Source organism: Stenella coeruleoalba, assembly GCF_951394435.1.
Source record: "Stenella coeruleoalba genome assembly, chromosome: 4".
NCBI lineage: Eukaryota > Metazoa > Chordata > Mammalia > Artiodactyla > Delphinidae > Stenella > Stenella coeruleoalba.
The window spans coordinates 79,755,463-79,780,430 of NC_137149.1; the positions used below are offsets into that span (position 1 = coordinate 79,755,463).

The 24,968-nt window shown below is 38.9% G+C and overlaps 1 protein-coding gene across 13 annotated transcripts in view; it reads left to right on the plus strand.

Moving 5' to 3' along the window:
* Positions 1–663: 663 nt before the first annotated feature.
* ADGRL3 (adhesion G protein-coupled receptor L3) overlaps positions 664–24,968 on the plus strand; it is an 867,440-nt gene continuing 843,135 nt past the window's right edge. For 5 of the 13 annotated variants that reach the window (XM_079919991.1, XM_079919990.1, XM_079919995.1 and 2 more), the window contains exon 1: positions 912–2,315. The gene's annotated coding sequence lies outside the window, so the exon portion shown is untranslated. Of the gene's footprint in view, positions 696–909; positions 2,316–2,743; positions 2,774–24,968 lie in introns of those variants that run through there. The other 8 variants (XM_079919997.1, XM_079920004.1, XM_079919998.1 and 5 more) reach the window with 6 other exon arrangements.

The window sequence follows — 24,968 nt, forward strand, 5'->3', positions numbered from 1 at the left end:
ATATATTATATACATTCAAATATAATTTGGATATAATGTGCTTGTTGGATGCATATAATAAATCTTAGTTTCTCCTGTAATGGTAACCCGAATGTATTGATATAGAAAATAACACCTCAGCCATTTCAGATTATGAAATTTTAGAGCAGGACAAGACCTTAGAAATTACCTACTTAACCCTCTCATTTACAAAGAAGGCAGAAAGGGGTTCAGTAATTGACCAAGGTCACTCAGTTAACTTGAACAGACTTTTCCTCTATCACAAGGCATTGCTTTGGAATCGGCACCTTTCTGTATCCATTATGGTAATTTTTATCGATGTGAAATAAAGTCACTGAATCCCCACATCCGATTATCAGAAGGCACTTTAACGGCTGCAATGAACTTGCACGCTGAGGTAAGTTTGAAGGAACATAAAATGGACCAAAAGCAGAAAACGCACTGGGACTCGGTACCTGCATAATGAAAATATGGAATAATCTGTACCTGTAAAAAGAGACACTGGCAGTACTTTCAATCTGACGTCGTTTACTCACCTGGTGTGGAATGAAGGAGGAAGAGAAGAGGGGAGAGAGGGAGGGGGGAAAGAAAGAGAGAGAGAGGGGAGAGGGAAGAGGGAAGGCTAAGGGGGGGGGGGCGGGGAGAGAGAGAGCCAGAGAGAGAGAGAGAAGCTTGTCTCAAAGCCGCGAGGAGAGGTACCCTTTGTTTGACAAACCCTGAAAGGAAAGCCTCTTGTAGCAGCTCTATCGTTCCCACCTCCAAGCGTTTGTCGAGCTGCTAGGTGGAGCCCGCGCGGCGGAGCCCGAGCGCACTCCAGATCCGGGTTTTGCCTCCCGCCACCCCTTTCTCCGGCGCAAGCCCCCTCCTCGGCTTTCGGCGCTCTCGGAGCTCGCCCGCCCGCGGCTCATTCTGGCCTCGGCTCGGGCCCCGGCTGCGTCCGCCGCGCGCAGGCTGCACGGCCCCGGCGCGCCCGCGCTCCGACCGGCTCTCGGCGCGTCGCCGGGTCGTCTGCTCGCCCAGCACTGCTCGCCCCAGTTCCCAGGAGCTGGGATGCAGATGCTGCCGCTGGTCCTGGTGGGCGCCGCCGCTGCCGCTACCGGCTTTTCCCGTACTGGTCGTTGCCTCCGCTCCCGCAGCTGCCGCTGCTGCCGCCTGTGACTCGCCCCCTCCCCTTTCTTTCTTCTCTTTTAGCCTCCGTCCTCTTTCTCCGGGTGTGCGCGCGCGCCGGTGGCACGGTTGGCTTTGGCCGGAGCTCGCTCGCGTGTGCGCGTGTGTGAGTGTGCGTGTCTGGAGAGCGCCAGAGCCCTGCTCGCTCTCGGGGAGTCGAAGAAGATACAGGACCGACGAGGCGGCGGCGGCGCGAAGCCCGGGGCCGCGCGATGAAGCTCCCACATGCTCGCAGCTGCCCGGCCCGGCCGGCGAGCTAATCAGCCACACTCCGGGCTCTGGGCTCCGCGGCCCCCGGGACGCAGCCCTCGGCTGCCCGGCGCCCGCTCCGCCCGCGCGTCCCCGCTGTGCACCCGGGAAGGAGTTTGTGTGGCCCTGGCTCCAGCTCTCTGCGCAGGTTGCGGACTCGAGAGGAGACCCTCGGCGGGGAGACAACCTCGGGAGGAGGAGGAGGAGGGTTTGGCGGAGAAGAAGCCACCCCTGGCCCTCGCGGCTCCCCCTACCTTTTCCCTCGCTCCCGCACTCAGCCGGAAAGGGGAGGACGAGGAAGAAAAAGAAAAAGAAAGGGGGTGGGGTGGGAGAACTGGATATAAAGATCGGCTGGGGGGATGGTGGAACATTTTTGGTCTCTCCAGAAGCGTCTTTTCTTAAGCGGCAGCGGCAGCGGGAGGAAAAGCAGCCCCAGCTATGACTGCCGCATGTTAATAGCTGCCGCTTGGGTCCCTCGGCTGCTGCTGGAGACAGAGCCTGACTCCGAAGTTGTGCAACTGTGGACTGGAAGAGACATTTGAACCCTCCACCCCCTTTGCTCCGTTTTTACCCCCTTGGTGTGTGTGAAGAGAGGAAACGTAAAGGAAGACAAACATTTGGATTTTGCTCCCCCCCCCCCTTCCCTTTTCTTCATGGCTGTGTAGCAGAAGAAAGGGGGAAGGAAAGACTTTTTGTTGTTTCCTTGGCTGGGGTCTCTACCCTCCTGCTGCCTTCTCTGCGCTTTGGCTATCATTCTTGGACGCGTGCGGTGGGGGTGTCTTCGCTGGGGCCGCTCGGTCTTTTGCCCCGAGCTCCATGGCTGGATTGTGGAAACTGCACCGGGCTGCAGGTTGTTGACCAACTGATGGGACGATCTCAGGGACCGGCGGTTACGAAAGGTAATTTATTCTTCTCACACTTCCTGATAGTGGTGGCCCTGGCCCGGCGCAGGCATCTGCGTCCGCGGGGCAGGCAACCGAGGGGGTGCAGGATTCACGCACACTCACCCTCCCACTCACACACTCGCCCGCACACACACTCATCCGATCGTGATGCGGGGCGGGAAGGGAACCTCATGGCTGGTGGGCGCTGGGGGTTTGTACGGGTTCGAGGTTTTTCCAGCTATTGGGCGATTTGGCGGTTGAGAGAAATGAAAGGGAGAGTTGACCGGGAGCATTCGCAGTTCAACACTCTGGGGGATAGGAACGGTTTCCACCCTGGGAATTTTCCCTCCCCTCTCACCCCAGTGTCATCCCCTGGTAGGAACTGAATGCCGACCAGGGGGCGCCTTCTCTCTACCGGCCCGGAGCCGGTGCCGCTGGAGGCGGGAGAGGGCTGGAGGACCGACAGGGACCGGGTGAGGCGCTGGGCTCAGGGGTGATGGGGACTGCGGGGCGGTGAGTCCGCCGCGATCTTCTCTAGACGCTTGCCTGGAGCATCCATGGTGGCCGCGTTTGCCCAGGTCGCGCCCCTGAGTCGCGGAGCCTCGCTACTTCCCCGCACCCCGCCCGTTGTGTCCCTTTCACGGCAGTTTGGTTTAGACCTGCTTGTTTGGCCTTTGTTAAGCGCTTTTGGCTGGAGAAAGCTGCCACTTTCGTGGGTGGCCCGGGGCGGCATGGTGTTGGGAGTGGGCACGGGGCGGGGGGCGGTGTTGCACGAATCGGGGTGGCCGGGGCGCCGGGGCGGGGTGGGCAGAGCATTGGTGGCGGCGGTCGGCTGGGTTACAGGTAGGAGGGCAGGTGCCCCGCATCTTCTCACCAGTGAAGGGAAGGCTCTGGGCTGCAGCGGAGCGTCGGTGCCGCCGCGCCCCCGCCGATGGTCCCACATCGGAGCTCAAGGGCTAAACGTGCCAGGCCCCTAGCAATATAGGTGGGTGGGTGTGTATGTGGGGTGGGGTGGGGGGAACCTCCGCTACCAGGGTTAATTGGCAGCAGGGTCGGCGTGTGCCTATCTGTGTGCGCGTTCGTGCGCTCCGGGGATGGCCTGGCGATATTTGCGGGGATGGCAGAGCTGATGCTACTTGAGCGGAGCTTGCTTATCGAAATCGCCTGGGATCCGCTTAACTGGAAAATCTGGTTTGAGGAGGCCGCGAGGGCCGATAGGGGTTGCGAAGAAGCCTCACTGTGTCCCTTCTCCCCTACTGAGCACCTCTGAGAGATGCGTGCAGCGCCTGAGAGTCTCTGGTGCAGCGCGCAGGGCACCCCCAGTTTGGCCCTGATGAGGACCAAGGAATAGAATAGTCGTCTTTCGGGCAGATTGAAATAACCAAGTCAAGCCAGCATAACCCCTGGTCCCCGGAATTCTCTGGCCACTTTCAGATACGAACGTGCGCTGTTTTATTTATGGCCAGAGGAATCACAGCAATTGGGCGAACTCGAGGTGTGCGAGCCACCTCTGGGTATCTCCTCCCTGTGCCTGTGTGTGATCTTGCCTGCGGTAGAGTACATTGTAAACAACGGTGTAAGCAGCCCTGCCACAGTCTCCTTTAGAGCCCAACCTGGTGGTGTCTTGTGTTTACTTTCCTGGGTAGATTACTCATTAGGAAGTATAAGCCTTCTTGCCCCTCTGATTTTACATCCTTCCAGCCAGCTGCTGGGGAAACGAGGAGACGCATAGACTCTGGCAGGCAGGAAAAATTGCCTTCTGTGTTTTGCTCTGAAGTAAATAGGCAATCTGCTAATTTAGGGTCATATAGGTTATCAACACTAGTTAAAGAATGTCATTGCAGAATCTACAAAGAAATAGTTCTTCAGTAATTTTTCATTTGGAGAATGTACTTTATTTCCCTGTGAGATTAAACAGAATTTAGCTAGATTTCCTTGGTATATTTTTCAATCTGTAATGGTACTAAATGACCTGGAGTTCTGGTGCCCAATTTGTCTGTATGTGGATTAGACAGAATTGTCAGTTCTTTTATAGTATCATCAAAAGAGGTTTCCAGACGTTTGTCTAGGAGTTAAAAGAATACTTGCATTGAAATATCTTCACCTTTGTTTCACCCAATCTTTTTTTTTGTGTGTGTGTGTCCAAGGGTTAAAAATGTACAAAGACAAACAGTTTTAAAAAGTTGGAAAGCTCAACACTTTTCAGTTATTAAAAAGACATTAAATTGCTTAGTTGTAGATTAGCTCTGACTGCTTTTGTGTTTGTTGCAAATGGCTATGTTCTATTTTGTTGAAAAAAGTATAGCACTGTAAATGTGAAAGGGTACTTTTTTTCTGGGTACCATGATTTCCACATTTCTTTCAATTTTAGAATCTTGACTTCTTGAAAAAGCTTAGGTTGCCCCCCTCCCCCCGCCAAAAAGGAATACTGAATCAGTGATGCCTGATCTTGATTAAGTTATATTTTTATGGGGTAGTGCTGGTGGCAGTTGTCTTAATGCAAACTTAGGGAATTGTGATTTCATCCATGAGATTCTAGCTTCATATATTTCTTTCCTTCCTAGAGGGTATGTGTTAAAGCCTTTGCACTTGCAAATATTTCTTAAGATTAAAGAATACTTGTCCTCTCATTTTAGAAGATCTAATCACAGTGTTTTTCGGAGCCCTTATGTTAGGAGATTTGATCAGATCTGTTCTTTGTTTCCTAGCAGCATGTGTTTCTTAGCAGTCATACATTCCACAGGTCCTGATGTCATTAGAACTGTGTCTGTCAGTGTATTGTGTGCTGTCTTTAGCTGAAGGTGAATGTGTCAGAAGTGCCTGAATGCCATTCCCTAGCACTTCCTCATAACTAAATATTCAATAACCTGCTTCATTGGTGTCTATGGTTGACTAGACTATTTCTATAAACTCAGGGTAGGAGGAATGATTAGTATAAAGGTTTATGCGAACTATTCACATTTTTTAGATAGATATGTTAGGTTGCTCTGGGCATCCCTGGCCTGAAGCATGTGATTTGCTTGATGGGTAAATGCTTTTGATGTCTCATTTTAAGTTGCTTGGTGTGATTATCCTTCAGATTGAGAGCCCTCCATGAAAATATGAATGGAAGGTATTTTAGAAATGATTTTCTTAATGATAATCTTCTTGCATTTTGGAGATTTAAACATTTCTTTCCATGGGGAATAATAGTGGGTATGAGACTTACTGGCTCCGGCTACTGTGCCTGACATTGTTTCTAGTAGTTAGGAAAGGCAAAATTTTTATGGACTTGTTGTCCTTTAGATTCCTTGGTGAGTTATAGCCAAGTTAATCCTAAATAGAAGATTAAAAAAAAAGTTTATCAAATCAAAAGAATTGAAGTCAGTCAAATAATATAATGCTAAACTGAATTGTTTTTCAGATTTCATTTAGGCTGCTTCAACTGCTGGATGAAACTCTCTTTGAAAAGAGCTGCCAAGTAGGAGTGACAGTTACTATTAGAAGCGGGGCAGTTTTGCCCAGACATCAGCAAGGAAAACTGATTGTGTATTTAAAAACAAAGTGATTTTGGGAAATGTTATACAGCCTTAATTTAGCATGGTCTGAACGGCTAGAGCAGTTGGAATTAGAGGGAGATGATCTTTCCTTAAGTTTTGCAAATGACTATTTTCCCTTTGATTTCTTAGATTTGCATTACATTCAAAATACGCAGTTGCTCACATAGGGAGGAACCCTAAAGACAGAGGCTGTATTGTAATTTAGCATTTGTTTGCCTTCAAGGACAGATTTATGCTTAGATTACTATTACATTTATGTCTTTTTCTTTTATGCAAATAAATTCCCTTATAGAATACCCAATTTTATAGTAAAATATAAACTAAAACATTCAAATATGAGTAAGGGCCTCCTGACATTTTTCCTTTCTTGACTGTGTGTGTGTGTGAGTATGTGTGTGTGTGTGTGTGTGTGTGTGTGTGTGTGAGTATGTGTGTGTGTCTGTGTGTGTTATTAGGGAGTTGTTGATCAGTGAGGAGAAAAATCCAGATTTTTCATTGGTTGTGATTTTGATATTGATGTTTATTGGTCACTTTGAGAGAGTAGTGTGAGCATGCCTGTAAATAGCATCTGTGAGCCCAAAGATGTATAGTTTTCCACAAATCTTTTAATGTCATTACCCTGGTCTAAGTGTCTATGTGGCCCAATAAAATTAACTCTTCTACTGCATAAAGTAACCAGGTGTAATATTTTTCTTAGAATTGTTAAGTGTGCTCATGCACTCACAAATACAAAATATATATAAAAAATTAGCTGTCCTACTCTGAATTCATTGAAATTCTCCATTTGTTTTAAGGAGTGAATGAAAGGGGAGAGTTCTTCCTGTATTTGATCATAACAGATTCTATAGATCTTAATAATTTATGTCTTACTAATGTCTTATTGACACTTAAGACAAGAATTTAGTTTAATGTTAATGAATTTCTTCATAAGAGTGATTACATATACATATTAGAAACTGTTAACATTTGATCCATATTATTCAAGAACTTAAATGGAATACTGTTGGTGGTAGTCCTAATTATTGTGAACATTATCTCTGGGATAGAAAATTAAATCAACCAACTGAATACTGCTATCTGGTAGACTTCTATGTCAGTTATTTTGTAGAGCAGACAATCCTCTCTTTTCAAGGTGTATTCTGGAGAAATCTGTGGTTCCTTGAGACCCTTTCAGAGGATCTATTAGAAGAAAACATTTTCATAATAATGCTAAGATGCATTTTACCTTTCAATCTCATACCTTAACAAATGTACAGTAGAGTTTTCTAGAAGGTTCATGATATGTAATGACATCATTGCTTTGCTGGCCTATGGCATGTGTGCTGGTGTATTCTTGTGTTTTAAAATTTAACCAGTTTAACTATTAATATATATATAAATATTGATAGTTAAACCAACATAATCAACAGTTACTTTAGGTCATCAATTTTTAAGCGTGTAAAAGGGTCCTGGAATCAGAGAATTTGAGAACCTCTGAAGTTAACTTTTCAAGATCTGCTTCCTTGTACTCAGAAGTTCACCCCATAGGACCATATAAAGAGCCATCTAGGATAAGAAAACAAGTAGATTGTTCAAGTTTTAAAAAACACAAGCCATATGGGTATTTTATTAATTATTTGACATTTTCATTTTTCTCTTCCAAATGTAGAAAAGCTTGTTTTTAGTCCCCAGTTAGTGAAACGGAAACTTTAAGGCTGCAGGTCTCTAGCCTGACCTGCTGGCAGTAGCAAAGGAGCTACTGGGAAAATTTTAAATCTAGGCCCCAGGTCTTGATATTCTGCTATCTGGAGAGGCAGAATGGTGTGGTGGTGACAAGAAGGGACTCTGTGGTGTGTTTGCCAAGGTTTGATAAATTATTTGATTTTTGACAAGATGCTGGATCCTCTCTCTGTGCCTCAATTTCCTGGTATGTTTTAATGGGTATGACAACTATACCGAATTCACAGTTCGTTGTGAAAATTTAATCAAAAAATGTATGCAAAGTGCTTACAACAGTTCCAGGCACATAACAGGATTGTAACTATTTGCTACTATCATTATTATTTACTAGGTCTCATGAGGGTCCCACGAAACTTTAGTCAATTCCCCATGTGATTATGTGATTCAGATATGCAGTTGTTTTAGCTCTTTGCTTTAGAGCATGTCTTAAAATGCTATTAAATTTGAAAATTTCATATGAAAGATAATCTTGGCTTTATTTTACCCTTCTATTTGAAAACTTATGAAGATTTACTGGGATTTTTGTGTTTTTTTTTGTATTGTAAGAATTAATAAAACACCTTCTTAGTTTGGGCCAAGTTTGAAATTTGGTAGAGTATGAATGTCCAATTAAAACGAGATTTCAAAGACCCTAATTGAATATTTATGTATCTTGGGAATTATTAGGGAGGAAATCACTTTTCTGAAGTGATATCAAGACGACTCACCACACTCTTAGTCTGTTAATCACTATCTAAGCATCACAACAGGCCATTTTCAGTGAAAAGCATCCTTGGGGTAATTATACACTGCAGTTCTGATTGTTTGTGAGTGGTGATATGCCTAATGAGTAACAGAAGCCCTACATAGAGATTAGTTTTAGTAGTTGCTGAAGTTTAAAGATGACCTGTAATATTATACTTCTGAATGGCACTTTGACATCTATTTGAAAACTTTATAGAGATTTTTATAAATTATGTGTATATATTTGGATATATTTCATGGCTAGTTTAATTTCTGACTTAAGCCGACCACTCTGAAATTAGTACTGTAGCACTAATCTTCTCCAGCTTGTTGGCTAATCCTGACTTAGTGCTGCAGAAACTATGCTATACTCCCTAGATGGGCATAGCTGGGCACTGTCCCTGATTATGAACTGCTCAGAAATGGCCTTTGGAATGAGAGACACTTGAATACAGTCCCAATGCCACAACTTTATAGCTGTTTCATCTCTCTTTGTGAGATAAAGGTAATAAAATCTGCATTGCTGGTTTGGTGTGAGGAATAGGAAGTGAATAGAAAAGTACCTGATAAGAGTGAACATTTAATAAATGGTAACTATTATTATTAGTCAGAGTATTATTAGAAATGTCCTTAACTACCGGTATTAAGAAAACTTAGCTAAATCAAATATCATTTTTTTAATTGAAGAATTCTTGATGAGCTAGGAAAATCAATAGCATTTTCTTAAGCAGTTGAGAAAGGTTTTACGTGTATTTTTGTCTTTTCCATATTCTTTTCCTCTCTCCTTTTTTAACCTTTTGTTAAGTACCTACTTCTCAGTTCTTCTTCATAATCTTAAAACATTATGCTCTGCTACTAATACTCCCCACAGAATCATAATCCTGACAGGAAAATATTTTTGACAGCCACCAAGTGCTGTGTCTGACGATTGACTTTAAATCAGGTATAAAATGAAAGTAGCAGTTTAACTTAAGACATTTTAAATTAAACTCCTGATCATCTTTTCATGTGGCGTCAGCAGCTCTTTAAGCTTTAACTGCATCAGAATATTCTACAATGTTGTAACTAAATGATCATAAACTTCCAAGATTTAAGGATTTCCCATACTTTTAAAGGATTTATAATCTCAAAGTTTAGTTCTCATAAGATTGCTATAAATGCAGATGAACCCTTAAAATTCAGAACGCCCAATTATTTTAAAGACTACAAGTATGGAAAGGGTCATAAATAAGTCCATGTTTTAGAATGAATGTCTGTATTTCAATGACAGGTGCCAATAAGAGAAGTTAGTAAATCTGTGACTCTTCCACTGAATCATTCATCGTTTATGTTAAAATGGAAAAAGTACAACATGGTTGGTGGTAAGAATGAATGAAAAAATAAGCTGCATGTTGGACGTCTGACTTGCTAAATTGTACCAGGCTTAAGTGTTTTAAAGTATGACTCAAGAAAATGAAAGCCAAGTAGAAAGATACCCCCTTCTGTTTGATCAGGTTGTGTTGGTGTTTATGCATCCTGCAGAGGCAAAGTGTGTTACTATTCAAGACAGCCCCAGTGGCTCCACAGTAGCCTGAGATTGTGAGAATAGGGGAGAGACTCAAGCCCAGTTTTTGATGTTCTGCATGGGTGGGTAACCTGAATACTAAAATGCATTCCATTGACAGCTGACCCTGTGAGAGGTTTTTCAACAGTCTCCTGTTTTGTTTTCATTTGGTTTGGGTTTTTTTCCCCTTTTCCTTTCCTCAGAGCTCTTCCAAATACTTTAGATAAGAGGGAATGGTCCTGGAGGATGGTCATCTTTTTGTATGAGATTTTATTTCTGGCCAGAACAGAAGGGCTCAACTGGTTTACGTTTCTGTCTTTTGTTTTTTTCATATTTTCAATGTTCTTGATTTGTCAGTGGCTGATGGTTGCCGTTTGAACCTTGATTCAGAATACTGATCATGACTTCAAGGAGTGGACAAAGAGTCTATTGAGAAATAGTTTTGTGTTAACATGAGGCGTGTCTATATCTGTAGACGTTCTTCTTTATATTGGCGTTAACTGTTCAGTCAAATTTGTCTGTTGAGTTTTAATCATATTATTAACTATAGTTGACTTCGAAAGAAAAACTTAGGCATACATTTTCTTTTAAAATAATATACCATCATTTAAAAAATTTTAGGCATGTTCAATTAAATTTTACTTTAATTTTCAATAATTTTTATGTATGACAGTTAAATATTATTTTGCAGCGTTCCAAAATGCAGCATACTTTGTGATAACATATCATTTGTCATATGGACTTAAATTCAACTTAAAAGATTTAGCAGAATGGGTGTATTCATTATTTTTCTTTTAATTGCAGACACCTCCAACTAGCTTTAGGCCATAATGATTAATTTATTGGGAGGTTATTGTGTTTCTCACCTACAGAATCTTGGGGAAGGATGGAGGTTTAGAAAAAATTAGAAAATAGTAGCACCTTGAATACAACCAGGATTCTGTTCCAGTTGCATGCTCCTATGCAGACTACCACTTTTCCTTCTCTCTGCCTACTGGATTCTTAACCTTTCACCACAGTCTGAATTAGGTACCCAGCTTTAGATCAATCTACTATCACCAGCTTACTAGAGTCAATAAGGATATTGCAGTTCCTAGGTGGATACACTAATAGCTTGAAGAAGGGAAGGCTCAATTAAGAGAGGGTTCATGTCTACAGAACAAAGTAGAGGGGCTGATAAAACCTGAATGTCCACTACAGTGATCCTTTGTTAACTCAGACAGATCAAGCATTAGGAGAATTGGTTAGGAAAGCCATTAAAAATGGGTGTACCCTTTTCCTTTAAGCAGCCAAAGTGATCGTGGAAAATGGTTTCCTGCTTACTTGACCCAGAAAACCCAACAAAAACATGCAAATCAAGGGATTCAGATTTTCAGATTCAAGAACATCTGTGAAACTGCCCAACTTGTCAAAGCTATGCATGTCTAAAAAGCCATCAAATATCCGAAAGATGTCATTTACATAAATAATGTATGCCATTCCATCTTTCGATGGTGGAGTTGCCATCGTACAATGCTGAACAGGGGACACTGGAGACAGTACTTAGAGTGCTGAACTTTTGCTACTCTTGCTTTAAAATGCTGATCTTACAGGTTTAAGTGTAGATTATTTAAGCATTGAGTACCTCCAGGTGAAAAATCCCCCAAGATGTGTCATTGGGCATGGAACTCATGCTTGAGTTAACTTATGTATGAGCTCCACTAGCCACATTAAGATGGTCCTTACTGAAAAGGAACAAATTGTTCCTTAACCAGAAGTGGAGGTTTCACAGAAGAAAAAGTTATCCCAGAAGAAACTGAAGAAACAAAAACTTATGGCATGGAAATGAATACAGCATAAAATAAATGCAAATAGAAGTAAAAGCAGAAAAAATGGATTTACAGATATGAATTCATCCATCTGTTTAAGACATCTAATTATTTTACACTTGCTGGTGTATTCATTATGTCATGCTACTGATAGGAATATATGTTTATTCAAGTAAACCTTATGTTTAGAGGCAGAATATTCAAAAGTACATCATGTAGGATATTTCAAATAATTGAGTATGGATAACTTTACTAACTAAAGAGTCCAATGAAAATATACTTCATCCTATCCACTAATAACGTTATTGAAATGACAGACATCTAATTTGGATCCATTATTACAAAAACTAGAGTCTGCGTAGTGTTTAATGCTGTCACTTGACCAGCTGAAGTTAAAAGGTGCTTTAGAGCTATCATTTGTATAAGTTGGGAAACCTCTTAAATTTATTGTTTTTTATTTTTTCTTTATTCACCACAGAAAGTTGTGTTGAGTTTTCATTTTAAATTACCAACTCAATGTGAATAGTAACGTCAGATAATTTGGCAGTATTTTTAAAGGTTAATAGAAACCTTCCTTACTGTTGCAATTCCTTGAAAAAGAAAGAGCCCTAAAAATTAGTAGGCTGTCAACATTTTATGATCTGACATTACTAAGTGAACTTTGGGAGTATTTCTTTTTTTGGTGCATTTGATTAAACGTGTGATCTTATCTTGGTGAAATAGCCTGTTGGGCTGCAGACAGTAGTGTTCAGAAATGAAATTTGCCTAGAGCCTTTGAGCAGACGTTTATTCAATGAGACCCGTACTGAATAATGGATGATGGTGAAATTGCAGTAGTGTGTATGTATGTTTTCTTGCTTGAATATAGGGGTTGAGATAGAGCAACAACAAAAAAGTAATGGTGTATGAAAGAAAGCACTAGATTTATAAGTGAGAAATTAACCTGCATTATTATAAATGAATGAACTATCTGTGTGAAGGACTCATAGTTACTGTCAGAGGATGGTGTACTAGGCCATCTGCTTTGTTTTAGTAATCTTGCTGAGTTACTTCCTTTTCTGCTGCTGTCTCTTAGCTTGGTAGATGTTATTCTGGGATTTGTGCCACAAGCCCAATGTATATCATTTATGTATGCTCTTTTGATTCTACTTGGGTGCCAGTAATAGCTGAATTTTGATTCCTATTCATTCTTCTCAATACAACTTATTCTACATTCTCAATGATCACATATTAAAAAGTTTTTTTTTTCTGATATGGTATAGTATGCTCGTGCTGAATACTTGTGAAATATGGAGATATGTAAACTCAAAACAGAAATCAACCAGTATATCATAATATAATGGTACATTGCCATGTTCACAGAGGTTATGTCACACATATTTTTAGCTTGATTATCCATGTATTACCATTTTACGTGTGTATGTGTGTTTGTTTTCGTAGAATTGAGGTTGAAATATATTAAATATATAGAGAGTTTGTATAATTCTCTCCAATTTCCCAATGGCATTAATTTTTTGAGAGCATCATTTTTAATGTTGTAAAATATTTCATAGTGTGGACACACTATGATGTATTCAAACAGTTTCTTATTCATGTGGGTTGTTATATTTTGCAAGGATAAATAACATAAAGCTTGGCCTATTCTCTGATGATTTTTGTAGCACAGATTTCTTGAAGTATAATTATTAGGACAAAGAGTAAATAATGACTGTTTTTTTTTTTGCGGTACGCGGGCCTCTCACTGCTGCAGCCTCTCCCGCTGCGGAGCACAGGCTCCGGATGCGCAGACTCAGCGGCCATGGCTCACGGGCCCAGCCGCTCCGCGACATGTGGGATCCTCCCGGACCGGGACACGAACCCATGTCCCCCGCATCGGCAGGCGGACTCCCAACCACTGCGCCACCAGGGAAGTCCGACTGTTTGACTTTTACCACCTGGTTTCAGTGATCCACATGCATCATTGTCCTCTGTGCATAACTGGTCTTCTTTTTGGGAAATTTTTAACTGTCAGTTGTGTAGTTAGTAGTTATTAACTCTTCATTATTTATAAAGTTAGTAATTTACCAATTGTTTGGTAATTCTTAGGAATTACTAACTCTCATTTATATCAATGTATCAAAGTTGAGGTCAGTAAAATACTGTAGTCAGTAATTAAAAAACTGAAATTTATTGGCTATTAACATTTAAATAGGACTGTGCCTAATATCTTTGAATTTAACATAATATTAAAACAAAACCATACAGTGAATCTAATTATGAAGAATTAAGAAGTCCACCATCCACTTTATGTCTCCATAAACTTTCTTAGTTTTGTTCTCTGCTTTGAATGGACCTATCTCTTAAGTTCATCTAAAAACATCACTTTAACAAGGCTCTTCTGTACCAAACCTCTCATGGAAAAAGAAAATTGGTGGGCTTGATTTGGGCTATTCTAAAATTTAAGGATGAAAAGGAGGAGTAAATTGTCAGTAAACACATTTATAGTAATTGAAGGTTGTCTATAAAAGGAGAATGAGATCAGTAAATAAAGTAACTAAAGAGAATAGCATGGCTCATAATTAGTAAACGTGAAGTCAATTTTTGCTAGGTTTAAGTTCAGTTAGAGATCTGTACATAGGAATAAGAGTGAGGTACAAAAAATGTGTTTGGTAGCACTTAAGTCAAATGGAAGAGGAAAGCAGTAGGTATGCAATGCAAATTTTTATCATTTGTACAATAATGCCAATATCTACTGAATTTACTTTCATTAGTTCATTCTTTGGTCAGAGGGACTAACTGTTCTAATTTAAACAGCGTCTTTGTGATTTCTGCTTCCAATCATAAAGACATATATTTAAGGTACACTTCTAACAGTCAAGTTGGAGACCAGTTCTTACTTCACTTTCTATATTTTCTTTAAATCTGCACCAGAACATATTTATGGGACCGAGTTTAATGCTAGGTTAATAATGAATGTATAACTGCTTGAATGGGCTTTGTGGACCTAGAAGAAACAATTGAACATGAAAGCCGTTTTTGAAGTTACTGGTGCAGGATAAATTCAAGTGCCATTGAAAATTGCCCTGCACCTGCATGTGGAATAATAAAGGCATAGAAGGAATCCTAAAAGGCACACTCTTGCACACTTTGTTTCCTCAAAAAAAAAAAAAAAAAAAAACTGTTGATTAGCAACTCCCCATTTGCTAATCAGTGGGTATAAAGTTTCAGTTATGCAAGATGAGTAAGTTTTAGAGCTCTGCTGAATACATTGTGCCTATAGTTAATAATAGATTGTCCACTTAAAAATCTGTTAAGAGGGTAGATCCCTCTGTTAAGAGGGTAGATCTGTTAAAGCTTCTTAACCACAGTAAAAAATTTTTTATAAAGTTACTTGTCAAGAATTGAACTGACTTGCCCGAAGTGACATGGCTGGTTTATAGCATATGCTGCGTTTTATCAAGGGATTTCTCAGCCTTGCACTTGAGAATTCTCATTTCTGATTTCAGACATCGTCTCTGCGTAGCTGTATCACATACTCATATAACTTTTCTAGGTCTGTTTCATCGTAAGTAGGGGATAGGGCTGGGTGTTCTTTCTCTCTAAAACAACCATGAGATAAAATAATATGAATAAAGTTTATTAGAACAGAATACCTTCATTTACAAGTTAATCTTTCACAAAACTTACCTGTTAAGGTAGTTGATTTTATAAGAATTTTCACATTACATTCTCCTTAAAGAGTTAAGCTATTGCATGTGGTATTAGCGTATTTAAACAAATAAAATAGGTTAGACATTCTTTTTTGTGAAGGTTTAAAAAGAAAGTGATATGATGAAGATATTTTACATTCTTTAAAAATGTTAAGGAATGTAATAAGTTGCTCTCAAATTTCTCTATATTTCCCTACAGTTAAGGATGCTAAAAAGTTTTCTTTAATAGTCAACTGTTTTAGGATATGATATAGGATTTGATAGAGTTTCTCATATTAGCTTTCTTTCCCTTATGTTTACAGATCAAATAAATTCTACATCCAGAACTTTGGGCTCACAGTACTATTATCTTGTATCAAGGCAATTTCAACATGTCTTCATTTATAAAGCAGAAGTGTATACATTGATATACTTAGTGTATACTTAGTGTTTCCCTTTCACTGCTTTTTTTATCACATGGCTGAATTTATTTACATAAAATTATTACAAATTATTTTAAGGTTTAAGCATTAACTTGCATTTAGTTCTATATTAATGATCTTTACTGAAAGTAATAAATATACATGTAGAGAAATACAAAATACAGGAACATAATGTTTAATGAGAAGCAAAGAGGTAAAGTAGAAAGACAGCAGAAGCTTAAGAGTCAGAAGTGCATGACTTCCAACCTACTCTCTGTTATGACTCTGAAAATGTTACTCAGCCTCTTCATGCCTTAGTGTAAAATGGGAATAAAAATAATACTTACCTTTCAGAGTTATTGTGAGGATTAAATGAGATGATGCACATAAAACATATAGCACACTGATAGCTTGCATACCTTGTGTTAATTTTTCATAGATCTTTGAAGCGATGCCTTCTTTTAAGTGGGACTCTAAATTGTTCTGCTTTTTCTGCAGTTCTCAAAAGACCAGCTTTATGAAGTCATTGATTTTTGTCATTCACTATGTATTTGTTAGCACCAGATGTCTGCAGAATGTGGAGCATAACATTGACAGAAAGAGCCTCTGACTTTAGCGCTTGCACAAATCATGGAAATAAAGAGGTATTAAGCAATGTATCTATCATGAATTATTTGTTAAAATTCTGCTAAATCCTACAAAGGACAAGTCCAGGATACTATGAGATAGCAGCTCAGACCTTGTCTGAGCTGGCGGGCGAGTGGGTCTGCGAAGACTTCCCAATGCAAGTGACATTTGAACTGAGATACGAAGTTTGAGTAGGTAGCTTTAGAGAATGTTCTGGTTCACTGCTCCCTTCACATTCTGTCATTGGGAGAGCTCATCACAGGCCCAAGCATGTTCAAGTGGAGGAGGCTAATAGAGGTGAGTAAAGGGAAGAAGATGGAGCATGGTTACCTTGATTTGACAGTAGGGACAACACACCTGAATTTTTCATTTTACAGAGAAGCTGAGTTAACACAGAGAATGGTTTAATATTAGTTGTCTGCCTATAATACTAAATTTCAGAATGTCAGAAAATAAAGTATCTGTTGACCAAGAATGGTCAGGCACTGTGGATTTGAAATGAGGAGAGTAGATAAGATCTATACAGATACTGAAACCAAGATTTCTTAGTTTAGCTTTAGACATTGTATATCTGTGTGTTGTGACTAGAAGGGAGTTTTACTCCAGAAGTTGGTTTCTATTCATTTTTATCCTAACTTCTTCCCATGCCCATTGGCTTAGTAAGTGTCTGGTGTCTTTTGGTTCTGAGAAACTCTGCAGAAATGGAGGAACTAGCTTTAGGAATACCAGTGCTCAAGTTTGGCAGTGCTATGGTTATGACTCTTTACTTGTCAAAGAACAGCAGTAAAATATCAATATGGAAAACAATTGTTAAGAGGGACATGGTATTATTATTTAGCAAAGGCAGCTGACTTCTTTTAGCATCTCTCCCCTGCTAGGATTAATCTTATTATTTAAATTTTTGAAGGCTTTCCACAGTATGTGATGATAAAACTGATTTTATTGTTATTTAGAACAAATCATTGAATGTGAATAAAATAATGGTAAAGTATGTTCTATAAAACAAATGATATTAGTTTAAGAGTCTGAGCAAAAGGATAAATGTGGTTTAAGAAAATTATCTTAGTGGAATAAAAATTTTAATATAGGAAAAATACTGTAGTAAGAAGTAGCAAATTTGGGATCATTAATCTTTTTCATCCATTTATCAACATTTATTGTGTGCTTCCTGTGTGATAAAATTAAAAACAATTGTGACAGAGATTAGAAAAAGGAAAATAATGAGTTTTATGAGAATATTTGCCCCAAGGATCTCAGGCACTTTCCAGATGAAAGTTTTTCTCATCCTGCTGAGCCCTGGAGGATATGTAGAAATAGGCCAAGCAGACAGTCTTCTGGAAGGAGGGAACCCCCAATATCAAGGCCTAGAGTAAGATGGAGCTCAGCTCCTGTGAGAAACTCAGGGAAGGTCCTAGTAGCTGGAACATAAGGATTGAGAGAGGAAGTGACATGAAATGTGGCTAGGGAAGTAAATGGGAGTCCAGAATTTGCAGTGTTTTTTGAAGTTTAAGTATTTTAGACTTTATCTTAGGAGCAGTGGGAAGTCATTAAAGGTTTGAAGCAGGGAAATAACAAGATCAGATTTTCATTTTACAGAAATCATGTTGGCTGTTCTGTGTAGGTGTCATTGGAGGGAGGCATCAAGAGGGGATACGGGGAGACCAGTTAGGTGAGCGTCTAAGCTTCTGCTGCACCCCTTCTCAGCTGGGAACTGTAGGCCAGAGCTTAATGTATAAGGAAGGGGTTTGTATTAAATAATATCCCTTTCAACTCTAATATGCTACTGTACTCTGGTTATAAAGACACGGGGGAGTGAAGTGATGGTAATCATTATTTAAATTACCCTATCGGTACTTATTAATTTTTACTCATCTACCTGTTGATATATTGTTGTAATACTGTATCCAGTTGTTTCAGATTTATTTTTCACCTAAAAGTTAGAATCCATTTTTGGAGACCTATAATATAACTAGAATTTTTTTATATATTTGTATTTTAAATACTCTGCAAAAAATCATAAAATCAGATGTTGGGGCCACATTTGATTTAGTTAAGAGGGTTTATACCACAAAATTCTTTCATCTTGGTCAAAGTGATTTATTTGTAAATCCTCACTTCTGAAGTCATTCAAAGGAATTCCTATCTTAATGATACCTGAAAAGACAGTAATACATTGTTTCTTGCAACACTACAGGGAACTGATAGTCTGAGTGACAAATGCAAAAAAGCTGACTGTATATTATTTAAGACTTTCTAAGACATTTTACCTCTTATATCTTTCATTAGTAATTTAAATATTATATTTCCCCCTTGTGTTCTGTTTTCTAATTCCCCATAATACTTTTTTTTTATATCTCTTTTATGGCATTTATGACATTCTGCCATTCCTTTTGATTATTTCTCTTCTTGTTTTATGCTTGTATGGAAATATAATTTCATTTAAGGCTGGGAGTGCTTTTAGTTTTTTCATAACCTGGAGTACCTGATTATATAAATGGAGTTTGTGTTTTATTTTGATAGGTTAATTTTTTTTAAAGATGGAGGTGTGTAGTATGTTAGATAAACATCATACTGGAAATATGTCTTGTATGATTTTAAAAATTAATAGCATAACCTCTAATAACTTGGCTGTGTCCATGACACTTAGTGATTCAGAACATGGACTTTAGGGTCAGATGAACTTAAGCCTGAACTTTGGAACTACATGCCAAGTAATAGCTGTGTGACTTTGGGTCATTTTCTGAGCCTCAGTTTACTCTGTCTATCAGTGGGCTAACTATATCTATTTTATAGTGAGATTATGAGAATTAAATTAGTTTCTGTCATATAATATAAGGTTTGGTTATTGTATATGAGAGTCAGATGGGAAAAATAGGTGCTATCACACTTGCACATAGCAAGAAGGAGTAGAACACAGTGATTCAAGCCATCTCTTTTTATCCTGTGCTGCCAAACTTTTTGCAAGATTGACATCGTCCCAATCTGTTGCCTTCAATCTTCATGGCTTTCCATTTGGAATCATTTTGTCATGTTACTTCATGAACACCATACTATCTTTTTTTAAATCTCTGACTTATTCTGAAAGGAATGATTGATTATGTAGCAATTTATGAGATCCAAATGGAAGCCTGAACACTTGCAGGCACTGTCAGGTAAGAATGTCAGAAATGCCTTTATTACTTATTTCTAATACATTCTGTAGGCATATATACCTAATACATACAGGCTATAAAATATAGTTTTCTATACTTAGTGTTTCAGGGCAGACAGTCTTCCCCTTTCCCCAAAGTACATTTCCCCCCTAAATCAACTATTTTTAGAATGTGAAGAAAATTGCTTATTTTAAAAGGGACAATTTAAACAAACAGTATTACTGTCACAAAGAATTAACTGATAAGGAGGACAGAGTATGAGCTCAGAGTCCTTTATCTTGAATAAACTTCTCTCGTGTTGAATGGAATACAGTTTTATAAAAACATGAAACAATGAAGAATTATGATTAGGTAAAATTCAGCAAAATTATTGGTGGTTTTGAGAAAAAAGTATACAGTTGGTATGCATAATAAAAACAGTCTAGTTTTCAAAAATATTTTGTAGCCAAGTATTCTGAAAGCAATTGCAGGTATGTAAGAACTAGGACTTGGTGCCCTTTATACTTGGCCTGTGAGAACTTACTCTTCAGAGGTAGGCTTGTAGTATGATGTCAGTATTTGTATCCTCTTGAAGAACTGCTATTTCAATATAAGATATTCTCTGTTCTCTAATTAAAGTATGTAGAAGAGTTACAGTTTTGTTGTTTTTTTTTGTGGTACGCGGGCCTCTCACTATTGTGGCCTCTCCCATTGCGGAGCACAGGCTCCGGACGCGCAGGCTCAGCAGCCATGGCTCACGGGTCCAGCCGCTGCACAGCCTGTGGGATCTTCCTGGACCGGGGCACGAACCCGTGTCCCCTGCATCGGCAGGCGGACTCTCAACCACTACGCCACTGGGGAAACCCAGAGTTACAGTTTTAAACCTCTCTTGACAGCTGAAAGGACTTTTTGAAAGAAAGTAAAAACCCTAAGTTCTGGGTAATTGAATATCTGATATTACTTATAATCCTGACTGCTCTAAAATTGAATTAGTAATTTTTCCATGAGTTTTTGAGTCTCTTATTGGAATTAATACTTTCTTCCATAATTAAGTTGTTTTATTATTTATTTTCTTCTGAATGTTGTATTTAAAAAAACTGTGAAACACAGAGTGACACAGTTAAGCATATAAAAAAAAACTTACTTTGAACAATTTTGGGTAATTGTAGCAAACCAGATGTTGCTAAGTTCTTATTTAATCAGAGATAAAAAATATTCGCAATATAGTTTTGTCTAGCTGTCAGCTTAGATAAATGAATCCATTTCAATCAGCATGCTCCTAGTGAAAAAAAAGGAGGGGATATAATAACATTTTTCTAGCTACATTTGTTGAAAATAAATATTAATCTTCTATGTGGTTAAAACCATGCTGTGCCAATTTCATCATAACCATAATTGCGGAGAAGCATTTTAGATTTTTTATCTTTATGAAATTTACTTCTTTTTATCCTCTGGAGGCATTGAGTTAGAGTCTACTTTTCATTTAGTTTATATGTCCATGTAGGTTTTTGTTAATTTTATATTGTCTTGAGGCTACTTGTTAAGACACTATTGGGTCTTTATTCTACAAACATAATGCTGTGACATGGCCAAGGTTTTTTTTTTTTCCTCACAAACCTAAATTCTATCTTTACCGTTATTTAAAATCTGTTGTAATTCTTGGGAGAAATAGATTCCCTGTTCTCTTTTGTTCTGTAGCATTAGTTAAGACAAACTGCTTCTAGAGCTGTGCTGACTTCTCAGAAAATGGTGCATAAAACACTAAAGGAAAACAAAAGCCATGCTAACAAAACAAAATCAAATAAGGCATCAGGCCTGGAAAAATAATGTTAATTTTAAGCTCCATTAGAAATGCCAGTGAGAAGAATGGCAGGAAAGGATGATAGGTATAGGGACTGAATTGGTAAGGAATGAGCTTATGTATTTTTGTCTTCTTATTGTGCAGTCAAGGACGGTGGAAAGAAAATCTCAGACCATAAAGTGAATAATTTCGTCTTATGATAATATCAGCAACATCATACTTTTCCATACTAATAGAAGTTTTGAATTTATATGCTGTCTTAGGTGCCTCCACTATTGTTGTATACAGGGGTTGTAGTGAGGGGTTTGATATTATGGTTGTAATTGTTGATTTTTGTCAAATATATGGAAAGCTTGTAGGAAAAGTTGTTAGCATAGTAGAAAACCTCTATGAGCTGTAATAATTACCAGAGTTAATTGATTGTTCCAGTTTATGTGGATGTTTGTCTAGGCTATTTATTGAGGAAATATAGAAAATGAAGATTGAAGTTGGAATTTTATTTCCTGCTCTAAGAATAATTCTTAAGGATGTTTCTCAGATTTTTTTTTTTTGAAAGTCAGACTCTCTTTTCTCAGTTTTATTCGTGTCCTCTTTAGAAAGCAAGTTTTGAAAGTGTTCTTCTTAATTGGTGGATAGAAAATTGGTTGGGAGCATTTCACAAAATTCTCTTTGGAGAGAGATTGGAATGCCAAGGAAGAAGGGGAAGTCGTAGTTATAGTTTTACCTCCTTTTGCTTTTATTATGGCATTTTGAGGGAAGAGTGAAAAGCACATTTAAGGGTCTCTCTGCAGTTATGAATACTACATACAATATGAGCAGTGAAAGAAGAGTGATGCACAATTGTCCTTTTATGGATTTCTCATTGGTCTTCGCTTCAGTGACTCAATGAGAGAGAAATGAAATAGTTCCCTCAGCTTCTCCTGGAACATAGTAGTTTTGAATGTAGGTCTAGAACCAGATTGATGAGTAGTGGTGTCAGTCAAATGCCTCTACTTGTGTTTAAGTTTTATATGTCAATATTGTGGGTATTTTGCCCACACACTCTGGGGTAACAAACTGTATCTGATTTTTATTTTTTTTCCTGCCGTGCTGAGGTGTGTGCCTGAGAGTTTGTGACTTAGCGATTGTTGGGCAGAAGAGTAGGTTGTTTTGAGGCCCCTGCCATTCTTACATTGCCTAGTTTCTGTCTGTCTCCCCTGCCTTTTGAAGCACAACAGAAATGACAATCTAGAAGCAAGCGATCAGCTTCCAAGGGCACAACACCAACAGATCCCAGACTTTAAGTGTGTCATTTGAGGAAACTCCAAATATTACAGTCAGAAATATGAGTTAACAAAGCACTAGGTAAGTGTCTTGACATCTGTTAACCTCTCATTTAGAATGCTTGCTGCATTGTTAAAGTGGTCAGTACCTTTTCTACTCATAAAATTTCTATGTTGGTAAATTATAACATATTTCTGGAATAATGTTGAAAAATCATACTTTAATTTTTTATTTCCAGAAAGAATCTTTGTGTATATCTGAGTGGGGTCTCAAAGACAGATCTGATGAACATTTCATATCTAATAAACTACCTTTGTCATTCCTCTTTCTTCCAGCTTTCAGAAAGCTTTCAATGTGTTTAGTTTTTGAGTTATGATTTTGGGGGTGGGCTTATACATATCAGAAGTGTGTTTATGTGCCTTTATGTTTGTATTGACATTAGAATGTATGCTACATGAATGTGGAAGCCACTCTTGTTCTTTTAAAACTGATTACAATTTGATATAGTAGTGGCCAGAAACTTGAAATGTGTGGGTGTTCCTTTGGTATCCTATTGTGACATGAGCCACTTCCTGGATGGTACTGTGGGCTGGTTAGTTTCCAATCAAACCCACCTTCCTGGAGTTGATCGCCCCACGGTTGAAGGGCTATGTGAGACTGAACCTTTTAGAAACATGCCTAGTTTTATGTAGTTACTGGGCCAGTGTCTGGCCTTCCCATTTCTCTCCTTCCTATCTCTATACCGATAGGGACATTATCCTTTCTGCCTCATCTTCTTTAACCTCAGTGTTGTCCTGGGGCATGAATATAGTATCATTTAACTATCATGTGGTAGGGCAAGATAGTCCTAATACTAGAGTCAATGTTCATCTGTGCAGATAATTACAAATACCACCTTGTTGTTCAGTTCAGCAATATATAGATTAATATATTTTAAGGGGCATCTGTTTAATGGGCATCTCTATTTTTACTTCCTCCTGCTCTTTTAGTGACAGCCAGTTTAATTCCAGAGCTGAGCTTACTTCATTCTTAGTGGAGCAAGGCCCTTTCTTCTGAGCCCCAGTCAACAGTCAAAACCGGTCTTTCAGTAACAACCCTACTAGCTCATCCAGTTCTTTGGGTTCAGTCCTATGTATCTGTTTTCTTTCCTGGCCCATGGTCAGAGTGAAAATCCAGTGACTGCTTCCCTTGTTTCATTTAACATCTTTTCCATCATTGCTTTCTACCTTCTGGTTCTCTGAATATTTTTCCTATGGCTCTCAAAGTCTCATTTTTCTCTAACAGCCTCTCAGAACGCTCCCCACCCCCACGCTTTGTCTCCCCGAGAATTACCATCTAGAATGTATGACGATTCATCGTGGGTTACAGGTGAGTCACTTTGCCAAGCTTAGATTTAGTTCTCTATTGTTCCTTTTCAGTTCAAATATTAGCATAAACATTAACATTTCTAAACCCAATTATAATTATCATGCTTCCCATCAGACATTAGCACAACTCCTTCCTCTTAGCTTGGTGAGGGGTGTCTCAGTATCTATAGTTATCCCAGTGGCTGAGCTTAACGACCCCTTCTTTAAAAGAGAACACTTCAAGCCTATTTTAGTTATAACTAGACAATCTTTAGCATTTGTTACCGTAAATAAATCATTTCATTTTGAAGTGTGGGAGACAAGAAAAATCTTTTTTTTTTTTTTGAGGTGTAACATTTTCTACATTGTCAGAAATCTCTCATTTTCTGTGCATGTGTGATTATTTTAACTTCAGGGTCATTAATAGAGCTGAGATTTTGGTGCGGAGTGGATAGCAGAAGTCCATTCATTTTATGGGACTTTAGATTCTTGACTTTAGGTGAAATGCTGATATCACTACTGAGGTGAATAATCTCTGAATTATAAAGTAGAATATGTTTGACCTTTATTTATTGGCCTCACGTTATGGGAAGATGGAGGAGGTGAAAACCCTGAGAGGTTTTCTGCTTTTACTTCAAATTGCCTAGCAAACAACTTGAAGGGCAACTCAAGTGGGAATGTGGCATGAAGATGTAATTTCACCCCACTCTGGAGATATGTAGGTGTTAGTTAAAAAAAAACCAAAAAACTAATGGAAAGTGGATATTCTACAAAATCCAACTCTTGTCTTCTATCCTCAGAATAATTAAAAGGTATCTGAAAGTAGAGCCTCATTATCTTTGTAAATTGAGATTAAACTCTCAGTGAAGAAGAAACAGAAATATACCCTACTGAGAAACCATATTTGACCCCTTTTAGATATTTAGAACTAGATTATTTTACTAATCTGTGCTTTGGGAGCAAGTTATATATCAAAATGATCTTAAAATCTTTTTATTTAAAATTTTGTTTTTTTGGAGCTCAACATGAATTGCAGTGCTGTCACATAATACACGCTTCAAATGCACAGTGGATGAAC